The sequence below is a fragment of the Lepus europaeus genome, chromosome 8 (assembly GCF_033115175.1).
Source record: "Lepus europaeus isolate LE1 chromosome 8, mLepTim1.pri, whole genome shotgun sequence".
NCBI classification, from domain to species: domain Eukaryota; kingdom Metazoa; phylum Chordata; class Mammalia; order Lagomorpha; family Leporidae; genus Lepus; species Lepus europaeus.
The window spans coordinates 114342943-114358729 of NC_084834.1; the positions used below are offsets into that span (position 1 = coordinate 114342943).

At 38.7% G+C, this 15787-nt stretch overlaps 1 pseudogene; it reads right to left on the reverse strand.

Annotated features, from left to right (window-relative positions):
• Window positions 1–828: 828 nt before the first annotated feature.
• Window positions 829–9624, reverse strand: LOC133765360 (pre-rRNA-processing protein TSR1 homolog; annotated as a pseudogene).
• Window positions 9625–15787: the final 6163 nt, after the last annotated feature.

Here is a 15787-nt window from a genome sequence, read left to right on the forward strand (position 1 = left end):
CGTGTGGATGAAATTAAGGTAATACTTCAAAAGGAAAAGAAGGGAACCTAGCAAAAGAACTTTCTCATCCTAGGAGTAGCAGGAGACCCACAGAGACCTTAACTACATGACTTCATTCCATGTTGGAAAGGGTATTCTAGGTGTAGTACAACCCAACCCACTTGATGGCAGAAGCAGTGTTAGGGTAAAAGAAAGCCTTGCACTTCACTGGTAAGCACACATCCTTAACCATAAGAAAATTCAGATGGCGCATGTATCCTCTGCTGGCCTTAATGACTCAAACCTGCAGACTCTTCTCTTGTTTCACTAAACCTCACTCTCTTCTGTACCAACAGTATTCAACCAAGCTGGTGTGGAAGAGGATGAAGCTACTCACCGAACCTATAGCTGATGTTGGAGTGGCTGCTGCACTGTCTCAGCATTTCTAACCGTTTCCCCAGAAGGAAAGAATATTTGTGTTGTGCTCAGTGGTGGAAATGTAGACTTAACCTCAGTAACTTGAATGAAGCCGTTGAAAGGGCAGTTCTTCAATCTGTTTCTGTTTAATTTATACAAAAGAGTAGGAATTCAGTGTTTCCAGACATGTGGAGCTTTATTTCTGGTCACTGTCAACATTGCATCTCTCTCTCCTAAATAGATTTCAAAATTGCAAAGGACAGTAGAAATTTCAACAAGACTTAACAGTTTTTTGGACTAAGTAATAGGAAAAATATTTCACATATAACTGAGATTCCTGTCAAACTCCCACAAAAAAATCTTTCGCAAAAACCATCAGGTTAAATCAGAAATAACAAACTCTGCCCAGCCAAAAGCTGTAGGATCCCACACCTAGAGTGACAGAAGGTCATGAAGTCCATTATTCTGGTTCCGTTTCAAGCACTGTTGAAAAATCTCACTTTTTACCCAAGGTACTGGTTCTGCTACATATGGATCCTAAGTCCATTTGGGAAAAACTCATTGATAGAGGTTCATCAGTACTATGTCTTGAGATTTCAGCTTCCCATCAAAACTGCACTTCATGTGGCCATGGGTACCTAAAGGCTCTTTGATGTGTCTCCTTCAGCTCCACTTTGTTCTCAGTTCCACTGGTTTAAACCACAGCACATCCTCTCTATTGAAGAACATGCGACGCACTACTGCCATCTCCATAAAACTTTTAAAAGGTTAACCACTCAGAACAACTCTCTCGATGACCATTCTGTCTGGATCCACGGACAACAGATGCCCTGTAGCAATGAGGTTTTCATTGTTTTTCTGTTTGAAAAGCAGCACAGATGCAGAAAGAAAAGTGATTGGTGTATATACTATTACCACAAGGTCCACAGCAGCAGTTAGAAATCTGAAATTTCTGTTTACCTGCTGAAATGTGCTGAGAGAAAAAAAGGGAGGCTCAGAAGCACTTGAACCTACAGTGGAAGATAGTTCCTCTTTGCCTTTCACAGGTTCAGTGTCTCTAGAGTCCTGCCTCACCACTATATTCAATACTGGCATCTTCTGTTCATAAGGGAGTAAAGAAAATGCAATCACAGGTGCTCCTCACCTGAAGGACTGCACCACTGAGACAGGAACATCAGAGACGTGACGTGTGACACACCAGCCAACCTCACCTCCTTCTACCTCTTCTCCATCAATCTCTCTCAAGATGCCTTTCCTAGGATTAGTAAAGTTCAGAAAATGAAAAATCTGAGTATAATCTTGAGGAAGGTTTTTCTTAGGATCCCATGGAGAAGTCTGGAAGCTCCTAAGACCTCTATATTTCTGAAATCGAATTCTGGCAGCCACATCATGAGGTGGTCTCCACTTATCTGGAAACATCTCTTTGAGTCTTTCTAGTTTGTAATTCGCCATTTTTTCCTCAGCCTCTTCATCTACTTTTTCATCATACAGATCATCATCACTTACAGAGTCCCCTCTGGTCATAGTTTCACACATTCTTCCTCTTCTACTTCACTACTCTCATTCTGAAATTCCCCTTCCAAAAACTCCTCATGTTCTACATCATCACATTCATCTCTTTCCCCACAACTGTCACCATCTTTGTCCGAAATCCACTCAGCTTGGTAACTGGATGTTCCTTTGGGGACCTCCTTTACCACTTTGGAACTATTCTTGAAGAAGTCATTTGCTACCCTTAGTTCCTCCTCAGTAGACCAATTGCTCCCCCTCCATTGGATCTGGGATAACCTCTGTTTGCAGATTCCTGTTTCTCAGGGTCTGCCTTTATTAGGACTTTAATACCTTCTTCCATATCAGTTCAGCATCCATAGCACAAATCTCCATCGCCATGCCTGGGTCCTTTTGTGATTTAATCACTCTAGTACTTAAAGGAAAAGTTTCCATGGGTGCATCTATCTGTTTCATCTGGAAATCACCATGTCCATCAACATGCAGCAAGCCTTCTACATTCAGAGCCTGCCCACAGCATAGCCTGAGAGTTTCAAGATACCCACCAAGTTCTTCTCTTCACTAGCCACAGAATCAGCAGTGTGGGCAAACAGGTAGGCTTGCCAATTTTGAAAAGCAAGATACCATTGCTTTTGGTTAGCCAACTTCCTCAGCAGCATCCCTGCCTCCTGTTGAGTGTCTAACAGGAGGAGTTTGTCATCAGAAAAGCACTTACCCACTGTGTTTCTTAGCTTCATTCTGGCACTTATTTTTTGATGGAAAGCCAGGGAGTTTCTGCTCCCTATACAGCTGGTGTCTAAGTGGGGAGGTCCTGAGCAAAGAAGCAGGAAAGACTATAATCCACAGTGCTGTCCCAGGCATCTAGGGGAGCAAGGAGGAACAGGGTAGTGTCAGCTACTTTATCCATATATAACATGGTATGCAGATCCCCAGGATTTGAAGAGGTGGAAAAACTGCTGGTGTTTCAACCAGGGGCATAGCAGCATAAAGCTTTTGGTGTTGCCATACTTTCCAGTGGATTGTTCCAGTGTCCCTGTCCTGAAGCAGATGAAAGACCTCTTGACAAGGAAATCTTTTTGTGCAGAGGTACCACACAAGACCTGATGAGGAAGCCATGTTTGCTCTTCTTCATGTCTCTCTCTTCTCTGCCAGAGCCACCATCTTCTTTTGCTCTCAGAGCTGGCTGGCAAGATTCCTCTTGTTGAATCTGATGAGCTCTTTCTCACCTTCTTGCACATGGCTTTCAGAGGTAGACAGTCCGGTCCTTTTTGTCCCTTGGTGCAGCTTTCTGACCATGATGCCACCTGCCTTTATGGGCTTTATTCTGCTGCTTGAGAGAGCCGGAGTGGTGAGCTGCCGTGAATTCACACGTACTCAATTTACTTTTAAACTAAGCATGATTTATCTAACTGTATTTGAATATAATACACAGATAAATATTTTTTATTTAGTAAATATAAATTTCCAAAGTACAGTTTATGCATTACATTGGCTTTCCCACCCCATAATTTCCCTGCCACCTGCACCTCTCCCATCTCCTGCTCCCTCTCCCATTCCATTCACATCGATTCATTTTCAATTCTCTTTATATACAGAAGATCAATTCAGTATATATCAAGTAAATATTTCATCAGTTTGCACCCACACAGAAACACAACGTGTAAAAATACTGTTTCAGTACTAGTTATAGCATTGCTTCACATTGGACAACACATTAAGGACAGATCCCACATGGGATGTAAGTACACAGTGACTCCTGTTGTTGACTTAACAATTTGACACTCTTGTTTATGGCATCAGTACTCTCCCTAGGCTCTGGTCATGAGTTGCCAAGGCTATGGAAGCCTTTTGGGTTCACCAACTTCGTTCTTATTCCGATAGGGTCATAGTCAAAGTGGAAGTGCTCTCCTCCCTTCAGAGAAAGGTACCTCCTTCTTTGATGGCCCTGGGATCTCACTCACAGAGATCTTTTATTTAGGTCTTCTTCTTTTTTTTTTTCCCAGAGTGTCTTGGCTTTCCATGCCTAAAATACTCTCATGGGCTCTTCAGCCAGATCCAAATGCCTTAAGGGCTTATTCTGAGGCCAGAGTGCTATTTAGGACATCTGCCATTCTATGAGTCTATTGTGTATCCTGCTTCCTAAGTTGGATCTTTCTCTCCCTTTTTTGTTCTATCGGTTAGTATTTTCAGACACTAGTCTTGTTTGTGTGATCCCTTTGACTCTTAGTCCTATCATTACGATCAATTGTGAACAGAAATTGATCACTTAGACTAGTGAGATGGCATTGGTGTATGCAACCTTGATGGGATTGAACTGGAATCCCCTAGCGCGTTTCTAACTCTACCATTAGGGGTAAGTCCGATCGAGCATGTGCCAAAATGTACATCTCATCCCTCACTTATTACCATTCTTATATTTAACTGGGATCACTTTTCAGTTAAATCTAAACACCTAAGAATAATTGTGTGTTAATTACAGAGTTCAACCACTAGTACTAGAACAACAACAACAACAACAAATACTAAAAAGGATAAAGTATTACATTGTACATCTAGAGTCAGGACAAGAGCTGATCAGGTCATTGTTTCTTGTAGTGTCCATTTCACTTAACAGGTTTCCCCTTTGGTGCTCAGTTAGTTGTCACCGATCAGGGAGAACATATGATATTTCTCCCTTTGGGACTGGCTTAATTCACTCAGCATGATGTTTTCCAGATTCCTCCATCTTGTTGCAAATGACCGGGTTTCATTGTTTTTGACTGCTGTATAGTATTCTATAGAGTACATGTCCCATGATTTCTTTATCCAGTCTTCTGTTGATGGGCATTTAGGTTGATTCCAGGTCTCAGCTATTGTGAATTGAGCTGCAATAAATATTAAGGTTCATACAGCTTTTTTGCTTTTCAATTTAATTTCCTTTGGGTAAATTCCAAGGAGTGGGATGGCTGGGTTGTATGGTAGGGTTATATTCAGGTTCTTGAGGAATCTCCAGACTGACTTCCATTGTGGCTTAACCAGTTTGCATTCCCACCAACAGTGGGTTAGTGTACCTGTTTCCCCACATCCTCTCCAGCATCTATTGTTGGTAGATTTCTGAATGTGAGCCATTCTCACAGGGGTGAGGTGAAACCTCACTGTGGTTTTGATTTGCATTTCCCTGATTGCTAGTGATCCTGAACATTTTTTCATGTGTCTGTTGGCCCTTTGGATTTCCTCTTTTGAAAAATATCTATTGAGGTCCTTGGCCCATCTCTTAAGTGGGTTGTTTGTTTTGTTGTTGTGTAGTTTCTTGATCTCTTTGTAGATTCTGGTTATCAATCCTTTATCTGTTGCATAGTTTGCAAATATTTTTCCCATTCTGTCGGTTGCCTCTTCACTCTCCTGACTGTTTCTTTTGCAGTACAGAAACTTCTCAATTTGATACAATCCCAAATGTTAATTTTGGCATTGACTGCCTGTGCTTCTGGGGTATTTTCCAAGAAGTCTTTGCCAGTACCTGTATCTTCATTGTTTCTCCAAAGTTCTCTAATAATTTGATGGTTTCGGGTGATAGATTTAAGTCTTTAATCCATGTTGTGTGAATTTTTATGTAAGGTGAAAGGTAGGGGTCTTGTTTCATGCTTCTGCATGTGGAAATCCAGTTATCCCAGCACCATTTATTGTATAGACTGTCCTTACTCCAGGTATTGGTTTTGGATCCTTGATCAAATATAAGTTGGCTGTAGATGTTTGGATTGATTTCTGGTGTTTGTATTCTGTTCCATTGGTCTATCCATCTGTTTCTGTACCAGTACCATGTTGTTTTGATAACAACTGCCCTGTAGTATGTCCTGAAATCTGGTATTGTGATGCCTCTGGTTTTTGTTTTTGTTGTACAAGATTGCTTTAGCTATTTGAGGTCTCCTGTGTCTCCATATGAATTTCAGCATCATTTTTTCTAGATCTGAGAAGAAGGGCTTCAGTATCTTAATTGGTATTGCATTGAATGTATAAATTGCTTTTGGGAGAATGGACATTTTGATGATATTGATTCTTCCAGTCCATGAGCATGGAAGATTTTTCCATTCATAATACACAGATAAATATTTTAAAAATTAATGGAATGCAGTTAAAAACAATGTACTGTGGAAAAGTATTGAGTAACTATTTCTACTTAATAAATTTGAGGACTCTCTAAAAGTATTATGTAAGTGAGTGGAAACTTAGAGTTTCACAAGACAGGAAGATTGAAGGTCATTCTTGAAATGGAAAGATACATCGTCAAAAAAGGACATATTAATTGTCGAGGGTTGCAGAACACATTTTTGCCATCTCTACCCCAAATCCCACAAATATACCCAGTCTGTGACCAAATTAACTTCTATAACATAAAACTACAATGCATATTTTCTGAAAGTGAGTCTATACAAAGAATATTAATATCAGGATCCAACTGTTATTTAATGTGAGTTACACTCACAAAACCTTGTTTGAGGTTTTAATGAATCACAGAGATTTAAATTATAAGACTTTGCTTTAGTAAGGCAAACTAAGTCATTTGTATCAACTTTCCTACTGAGAGCAACCAGAAACATGAACAAGAGGAAATCTATCTTCTTGAAAGCTCTTAGGAAGCTGAAAATTCAAGTGAAAAATTGTAGGCTCGAGCCAGAAGAATAAAGGTGCAGAGAATAGAAGCCAGTATTTTTCATACTTGGCCTGATGGCCATATGTAGAATAAACAAAACAACAGCAATTTGAATAGCATAATGAGGCCAGCACTAAATCTAAGTCCCACACTTGCCAATATGTGGGAACTTCTGAGTATCCTACACCCCCACACCTTCATAAACTTTAGAATAAAGCAAGCAGGGGAAACTGGATGTAGCCACTTCACAGTATGAAAATTTCAAATGAATTCAATTGTTAAAATTAGAAAATTTTGATTATCTTTGCCCTACCAACTTTGCAGAAACAAATACTAATCTTCAATGGAGGGATATACTATGTATATTATCCTCAGCCTCAAATATTTCAACAAGCTTATATAAATGGACTAACTGTGAGCCAAAAGTAATCAGATCATCATTTTTACAAATGATAAAAACAATAAACAGAAATAATCTCTCAAATGACTAGGACAATGAATTGATTAGAAAAATATAAAAATAGCCATTTTTATACTTTATGTTTAAAGAAAAACATGAGTAAGAATTTAAACTGAAATTATAAACAAATATAAAGAACAGGAAAATAAAATAATATTGAACTAAGTAGCTCAGTGGATTTTTGTGACATTCAATTTACATAGTAAAGAAGGTAGAGAACTATAGAGAAGGCATATTAAAATAAAATATGCACAGAAAATATGAAGAAAAACAAAAGTAAGAGAGAAATGGGATAATGTTGAATCTATACTGCAGACATTTTAGTTATAAAGGAAATAGTTGCAGATGGAATTACATTAAAGGTATAGAAATATCAAATATTCCATACTGATAAATCTGTGGGGAAATTAAGTGAATGTTGATGATTACAAGAGTACTGTTAATGACTTTTAAGCTTTAAAATATAGAAAGGATTAAAATACATTAAGAAGAGCATAAAATAGGATGAGAACATCATGAGAGTTAACATATTCTAAATCTTGCTTATATATAAGAAAAAAAATTCCATTTCTGTTAGACTTCAGCAGCTTAAAAACACTTGCAATGATATATATGTTAACTATTATATAAATAATAAATTATTTTTTAAGTAATAAGTTTATAAAAGGGAAATGGATCAATAAAATATCAATCTAAAAGAAGGCATAAATAAATAAACATAGAATAGATGAGACAAAGAAAAATAGATGAGACAAAAGAAAAAAATTAAATTTAGCCTTTTATGTTACATTTAAGAGATAAATGAAATATAAAAACAGAACACAAAATTTTAAGTGAATTTAAAACTTATAAACTCTAACCAAAAGAAAGCTACTCCAGCTCTATCAATATGAGACAAGTATATGTTAAGGTATAAAATTTAACTAGAAGAAAATTCACAAGAAAGGAGTAATAAGGCATCCTTAAAATACATAAAGCAAACATATCAACAGAGCTACAAGAAAAATAATGAATCTACATATCCTACGTCTCTCAGTAAATGATAAAATACATGGAAAAATATGCATTGATTTTCTATTATATGTTTTGTATATACTCTCTATGTATATGCTGACTTTAATACATAGTATTCTTACCCGTGGGGAGTGAACAAGTTAGCAAATAGTTCTGAACAATACACAAAATAACAACACACTGATGTCCACACATGGATATATAGGACAGCGCATCTGACCTTCAGCTGCATTTTTGCCACTAATAGCTCATCCCTTTCCTCAAGACTTGCCTTCTGCTACAAAGGAGCCCAGAAGGACATGCTCTGGCCTCCTGCGAACAGTTTATGTTCAATAATAATTTCACACAGGGAATAAAAGCTTTGCACTCTTGCTTCAGCATAATGGTCAGAGCCTGGTTCTGTTCTCACCCTGATAACTGATTAAAGTTTATTTTTGAGTGTGTGTGTGAGGGTGTTTCCTGAAGAGATCAGTGTCTGACTCCACTGGTTAAGTGGAAGGGAGTGAGCATCATCCTATCTGTTGAAGGTCCAAAAAAAAAAAAAAAAAAAAAAAAAGATGGCGGAAAGGCAAATTCACCCACCCTTCTTTAGTGAGGACATCGTGTGATCTCTCCTTCGCTTAGATGTGAGCACTTAGGCCTCTTCCCTGGGATTGAGAGTTGCACCATTCTGACCCACGCCCTATCCTTTGGCTTCTGACTGGTATACCATTAACTTTCAGGCTTTCAGGCTGGGACTAGGACTATACCACTAGCTTCCTGGACACCCAACTTACAGAAGCCAGATCATGGGACCTCTCAGCACCACAGTCAGGCGAGCCAATTGCTCACAATCTGTCTCTTCCTTTACACTTATCTACATGTGTTCCATATGTTTTTGTTGTTGTTGTTGTTGTTGTTTTAGAACCAACAGTGTAGAGCAATTCATACTCCAGTGTCCCCTGGCTTTGCACTGAACTTGACTACCTTCTCTAGGACTCATGGACTTACTCTGAGGCTGGTCCCACAAGAGCATGTGTCCATATTCCTCTCTCTGCTTCTAGAGAATCTGATCTAAAGGTAAGCCCTGGTGTGTCCTACACCATGGAGGAACACAGTAATGAAAAGTCACAGCATAAAACAAAAAGAAGCAGAGGGAAACTATCTCAGAACACTCTTATTCTGCCTAAAAGATGTTTGCCAGGAATTCTGTTGACCATATATAAAAATAAGCTCACCACCCAGGAACTTAGATGATATAAACTGAAGTATCAGCCTCCTGGAGCTTAGAATAAAACAGAGAAAGATGCAGAAGGAAAAATCTATTTGGGGCTTGGTGACGTGCTTGGCAAATAGAAAATAACCTCTAAATTTCTTAGCAGGGTTTCTAGAGCTTTGAAAACCACAGACTACCACTTTGTCTCCAGTACCACCATTTACTCTTCCCCATGACACTTCACTATTTGCCAGCTATACTGACACCCGTCATCCCTCACAGGTATTCTAGCGTTCACCATTACATTTGTTCTTCCCGTCACACACATGGCCTGTAGCCATTACCAATTTCACAAGGAAACTGTTCTCATCTGTAACTGTTTACTTTAGGCATGAAGTATCTCTGACCCGTCCCATCAGCCATGGTGGCCCTCCTTGCTGCGGCTGTTAATGAACTCTACGGCTGCTACTGCAGTTCTGCAGAAGCCTTCCTGGAGAGTCTGCCTCTACCACTGGACAGCTCCCTGAAAGCTGGGACCACCCATGTTGTTGACTTTCTGTTGTTGACTTTCTGTTGCATGGCCCATTTCTTACAGATCAAAGGTAAACTGATAGATTTTGTTTTTGTTTTTGTTTTTTTTTTTGCTTTTTTATCTTTTATTTAATGAGTATAAATTTCCAAAGTACATCTTATGGATTACAATGGCTTCCCCCTCCCATAACTTCCTTCCCACCTGCAACCCTCCCCTTTCCCACCCACTCTCCCCTTCCATTCACATCAAGATTCATTTTCAATTCTCTTTATATACAGAAAATCAAACTGATAGATTTTGGTTCATGAATATTGTTATAGGCACACGATTGTGAGGGTGGAATCTTGGCATCTTAGTTCAAAGAAACAAAAACTCCCCTGAATAGAGTGAGCTTTTATCTTGTTAGAAACAACCCTCTCTCAGGTGACTGTTATATACTATTCTGTTAGCAGAGAATGCTCATTGAAGTTTGCATCCATTTGGATCATGATAAAATCACAAATGCCTATCTCCATCTTCTTATGCTGACATCATTCTCTACTTTTTTACAATTTTGAAGAATGTAGCTCCCTTGGCTCTTTCCTTTCTTAAATCATATCTTGTATTAGAGTTAATACAAAGATATTATTCAATAAATAGACCTATTGGGCACCCTGTTTTATGATTCCCTCTGTGCCACCAGGACTACTGTTCTCTTTATTCTATCGCAAATTATTTAATGTACCCCACCAAGAACATTCACTGTGCTACTAAGTCAAAATCCATTAACTTTATGATTTTTTAATTTTTCTTCTTCTATTTTTCATCCATTCTACATGCATCTATATAATTCCCTAATGAAAGTTCTGGGCGATTTCCTTAGGTTTTCTCTCTTCCTTCTAAGCCACTATTTAACATACATCTATACAAAGAGAGGTAGGTGGAGAGAGAGAAAGGCATTTGAGAATATGATGAACAAGGTATTCCCTCTCTCTTTATTTTTAAGATTATTTATTTATTTGAAAGTTAGAGAGAGAGAGAGAGAGAGAGAGAGAGAGAGAAATCTTCCATCCACTGGTTCACTCCCCAGATGGCCTATATTTCCAGGGCTCCTTTTAATAACTCTTGACTTGTAGCATTAGTAGCTCCAAGATTTGGAGCTCACAAGATTTGCAATGAAATGACCTGTGCTGTTGTTTCTTTTAGAAGAGGATTGCCCATGACTGATACCTTTCAATTGGGTAATAATGAAGCAGTAATGATCATTGGCTCTTTCTTAAGTAGCACTTAAGAAATCGATTTGTGTATTTTATTTTCTTTAGACTATGGGCTTTTAAATTTTTCTCTCTAAGTCCTGATCTCTCATGCTCTGACTCGCTTGTTGTAAAATAAACTACTAATGTCTTTTTACTTAAAAGTTTCATGTATTTAAAGATTTTGTGGGTCTCCATGCTAAATAATAATCATCTCAATTTAATTTAGAAATCATTTCAAAAAGAGCCATAAACAGTATTCTTTCCCATTAAATATCTCCTTGAATAAGGAAATGAAAGATGAATGATGCAAAATGTGAATTCTAATTTCATCATCACAGGATTAGATACCCATAGGAACCTGGCCAAATATCCTGGGCTATTTGTATCTTAATTTATCTTCCAAAAGTAGAGACAGTATTGTCTTTCCCTCTCTTCTAGATTTTTGTAAGAATCAATTCACATAGTGCAAAGAACTTCTTTTGGCAATTACAGCTGATTTTTTAATCAAAATTAGAAGACATTTTAATTGAATTTAAGGTGAAAAATTCCTTACAAACTAAAACAATCATTGCGTCTTTCTTAACTGACAGCTGGTTTTTAGAAAAAAAAAGTCACATTATGCCACTTCTAAGCCCCATATGTTTGCCATTCTTTTTTCTCTTAAAGTTCATCATTATTAGCATTATTAACTTATCTAATGATAGATAACAGGAAAGTGAAAAAAATATAATCAATTTATGTTATGCTGATTCAGTGCTAAACTCAAACTACATAACTGTGAAACACTACTGGAACTTGAGTGGAGTTTATATAAGTCTTCACATACTTGTTCAAAGCAGCAACAAGTAATATTATGTGGGGCCAGCATTGTGCACAGTCTGTTGAGCTACTACCTGTGACTCCTCCTTTCCATATGAGCACAGGTTCCAGTCCCACCTGCTCCACTTCCAACCCAACTCCCTGCTAATGCACCTGGGAATCAGCAGAGAATGGCCCAAGCTTCAGTACCTACCACCCATGTGGGAGACTGAGATGGAGTTCCCAGCTCTTGGCTTTGGTCTGGTGTGGACCCAGCCATTGTGGCCATTTGGAGCGAACCAGCAGATGGAATATTCTCTTCTTCTTTGTCTCTCCTTCTCTTTCTGTAACTCTGCCTTTCAAATAAACAAAATAAAATCATTACAAAAAAGATATTATATTATCCTTATGTGTTCATTTTTCTCAGTCAATGCTTCCTGCCCTACTATAGCATGTCATTTCTCAAAGAGGCTTAACAGGGGAAATAATTCTCTCAATCATGTTATCTGAGGAAGAAATTAAGTAAATAGTATTATCACTGACCCTCTATTTACAAAGAAGCTTCAGAAATGACTATAAATGCTTTGGACAAATTGTAGAACTGGAAATTAAATATTAAAGTACTAATAGTATTGATAAAAATTAGCAGGAATAATATAAATGGAAAAATTATGCTTCATACTCTTTATTAAGATAAATACAAATACGGGAATGCAAAGTCATAAAATTTGTGGTGAAATAAGAACTCCTTGAGAAGATTTGCATGAGGACACAGCAGCTGTCCATGATCCCTTTGGCAACCCAGCAAATTCTAAGAGGTAGAAGAGACACCTATCTTGTAGCATGTTTGACAATTATTGTTACAGACCTCCACCAGAATTTGCTGTAAAATTGGTGTTTCAGAAACACCAGTTATACTCATCACTTCTGTTAATATTCCACAAATTCCAGACATTTTGGTAGCCAAATCCCTACCATATTCATGGTCAGGAGCCATTGTGGTTTGAGGCAACCCCATCACTTTAAGGAGCCTTTTCCCCAGGTCTCATACCTTAGCTCATTGCCACTTAGCTCCAGTGTCATGGTGACTCCAAAATTGTTGCTTCTTTATTTCGCCTGAGCAACTTCATACAGGCACTATCTCTAAGCAGCTGAAACATTTTCTCTCCCTCATCAGGATGTGTCAAGGTGGCTGATTATTATCAGGTGTCTTAGTTTCCCAGGATGCTGTAACCAGGTGGCTGAAACAGCTGATACTTATTGTCTCACAGTTCTAAAGACTGGAAGTCCAAATCAAGATGTTGACAGAGCTGTGTTCCGGCCGACTCCCTGGCTCAACAGGCTAATCCTCCACCTTGCGGCGTCGGCACACCGGGTTCCAGTCCCGGTTGGGGCGCCGGATTCTATCCCGGTTGCCCCTCTTCCAGGCCAGCTCTCTGCTTTGGCCCGGGAAGGCAGTGGAGGATGGCCCAAGTCCTTGGGCACTGCACCCCATGGGAGACCAGGAGAAGCACCTGGCTTCGGATCAGCGCCATGAGCCGGCTGCAGCGGCCATTGGAGGGTGAACCAACGGCAAAAAGGAAGACTTGTCTCTCTCTCTCTCACTATCCACTCTGCCTGTCCAAAAAAAAAAAAAAAAAAAAAAAACAAACAAACAAACAAAAACAAAAAAACAGAGCTGTGTTCCACCAACAACCTGAAACATTGAGGTCGGCAGGGGCGGGGCGGGGCAGGGGGGTGGGCCTTGAATCTTTCCTTTCCTTCTTTCCATTTATATTATTCCTGCTATTTTTTATCAAGACTATTAGTACTTTAATATTTAATTTCCAGCCTAAATAAGCTAAAATTTCGCCACATAACTTACTTGGGCCAATGAAGGTTAGCAGGTGTGGTACAAGTAGAAAACTAAGCAGAAACTTCACTGGCTTTATTTGGTTGACTCTTGATTTTCTCCCTTCATCCATGAGATTATGTTTCAGGCAATGCTAGTCAAGGAACAATGAAAAACATGACTTTACTTAACCTTTACCCTGAAGAGAATCCCTATAGATAGACAGATTGGTGTACGGCTAAATTTCTGACCCACAACTCTGAGCAACAAAAATAAGTGCGTGTGTTGTAAGCCACTGGATACTGAGATGGTTTGTTTCACAACAGTATGATGACAACTGGCCTACACACTTTGCTGACTCAAGATACCTGTCCGATTCATCACTCTCTCCTGCCTAGAATTTCCCTGAGCAATTTTTTATTGTTTCTGATGAAAATCATTCCAAGTTTAGTTTATTGAGAAAGCTGTTCAATATTTTTAAAAAGTGTGTTTAAAAAGTGCCATCTACTTAGGAGAACATACTTTTGATACAGTTTGAATCTATCAAGACTGACTGATCATACATTATGTTGAAATTAACTTCCTAAATGATGGCAAACTAAAGGTTTAAGTCCTGGGGCATGTGTGAAATTATTTCAGGAGTCACTGATAGATAAGGTAACCATACAATTAATCATGCATTCAGGGACACCTGTGAGAGCAGAGGACATTCTCAATAATTAAACCAAGATCAGACATAAGCCAGATTCGTGAGCACACTGGCATAGCTGATCACTACTATAATAGTAAAAATTATTAAAACACATGAGTTTTTCATTTTTTTTCATTTTGCTTTGTTTTGTTTCTTCTCATTGCCCATGTAGTTACTTAATTTCTTTCTTACAAATATGAGTTAAGGTCTTTACGTTTATAAACTTGCAGGTTATTTGGGGATTGGAAAGTTTAGTTCAGACAGTTCCCAGGTTACCCGAGTCTGGATAGACTGAATGTTCTTACCGAGAAGACTAGTGAAGAAAATGTTTCAGAAAGAGTTCAGTGTGTCCAGGAAGCAGATCCATTTCCTGTTGACATTTCTAAGATGAGGTAGTATTGTTTCCTTTACAGTTAGCAAATCTGCACCACATGCCTTTTAACCTTTATATACCCCAATTATACTCAATATTGTCAGCGTTGATATTCAGATTATTAGAGTGATTGAAATGCCCTGTTTTTCCATTCTGCTCTGCTTGACTAGATCCTAAGTGTGGTTCAGGACTCTCAAGAATTCCTGAGGTACTTTTAGGAAATATAAAAAGACAAAGATATTTTCATAACAATACTTCGACATGTCATCTTTTCGGCATGTTTACATAATGATGGAAAAGCAAAGGTGGGTCTAACTGGAAGGGTCTTAAAAAACAAAGTAGGTAAAGCCAGTGCTATGGCATAGCAGGTAAGGCCGCTGCCTGAGGTGCTGGCATCCCATATGGGCACCTGTTGAAGTTTAGGCTGCTCCACTTCTGATCCAGCTCTCTGCTATGTTCTGGGGAAGAAGTGGAAGATGGCCCACGTTGGGCTCCTGCACCTGCATGGGAGACCCGGAAGAAGCTCCTGGCTTCATATTAGCACAGCTCTGCTGGCCATTGAGGCCATTTGGGGAGTGAATCAGCAGATGGAAGACCTCTCTCTCTCTCTCTCTCTCTCTCTCTCTCTTGCTCTCCCCCTCTCTCTCTGCCTCTGCCTCTTTGAAACTCTGACTTTCAAATAAATAAATAAATAAGGCAGTGACTGAAAATTTCGCTAGTGTCCATTGCAGTCTCCAATACCATGCCCTTACAATGAAAAATATTGCAAATTTTCATTAAGGATGTCCTTGTGGTTGAACCAGAAGTACACATGACTTTGTGTCCTAGGACAAAACACAACACACACACACACACACACATTTTATCTCACAGAAAGCTTGTATCAAAATCTCTGCTAGTGCAATTGTTTCAACTATGGCAAGGACTTTTTTACTATGGAACATTGTTATTAAAAAATGACTCACACCCAAACCGTGGCTATACAGGGTTGCTTTATTGCAGATATTTTCTTTCTTTTCTTTCTTTCTTTCTTTCTTTCTTTCTTTCTTTCTTTCTTTCTGACAGGCAGAGTGGACAGTGAGAGAGAGAGAGAGAGACAGAGAGAAAGGTCTTCTTTTGCCGTTGG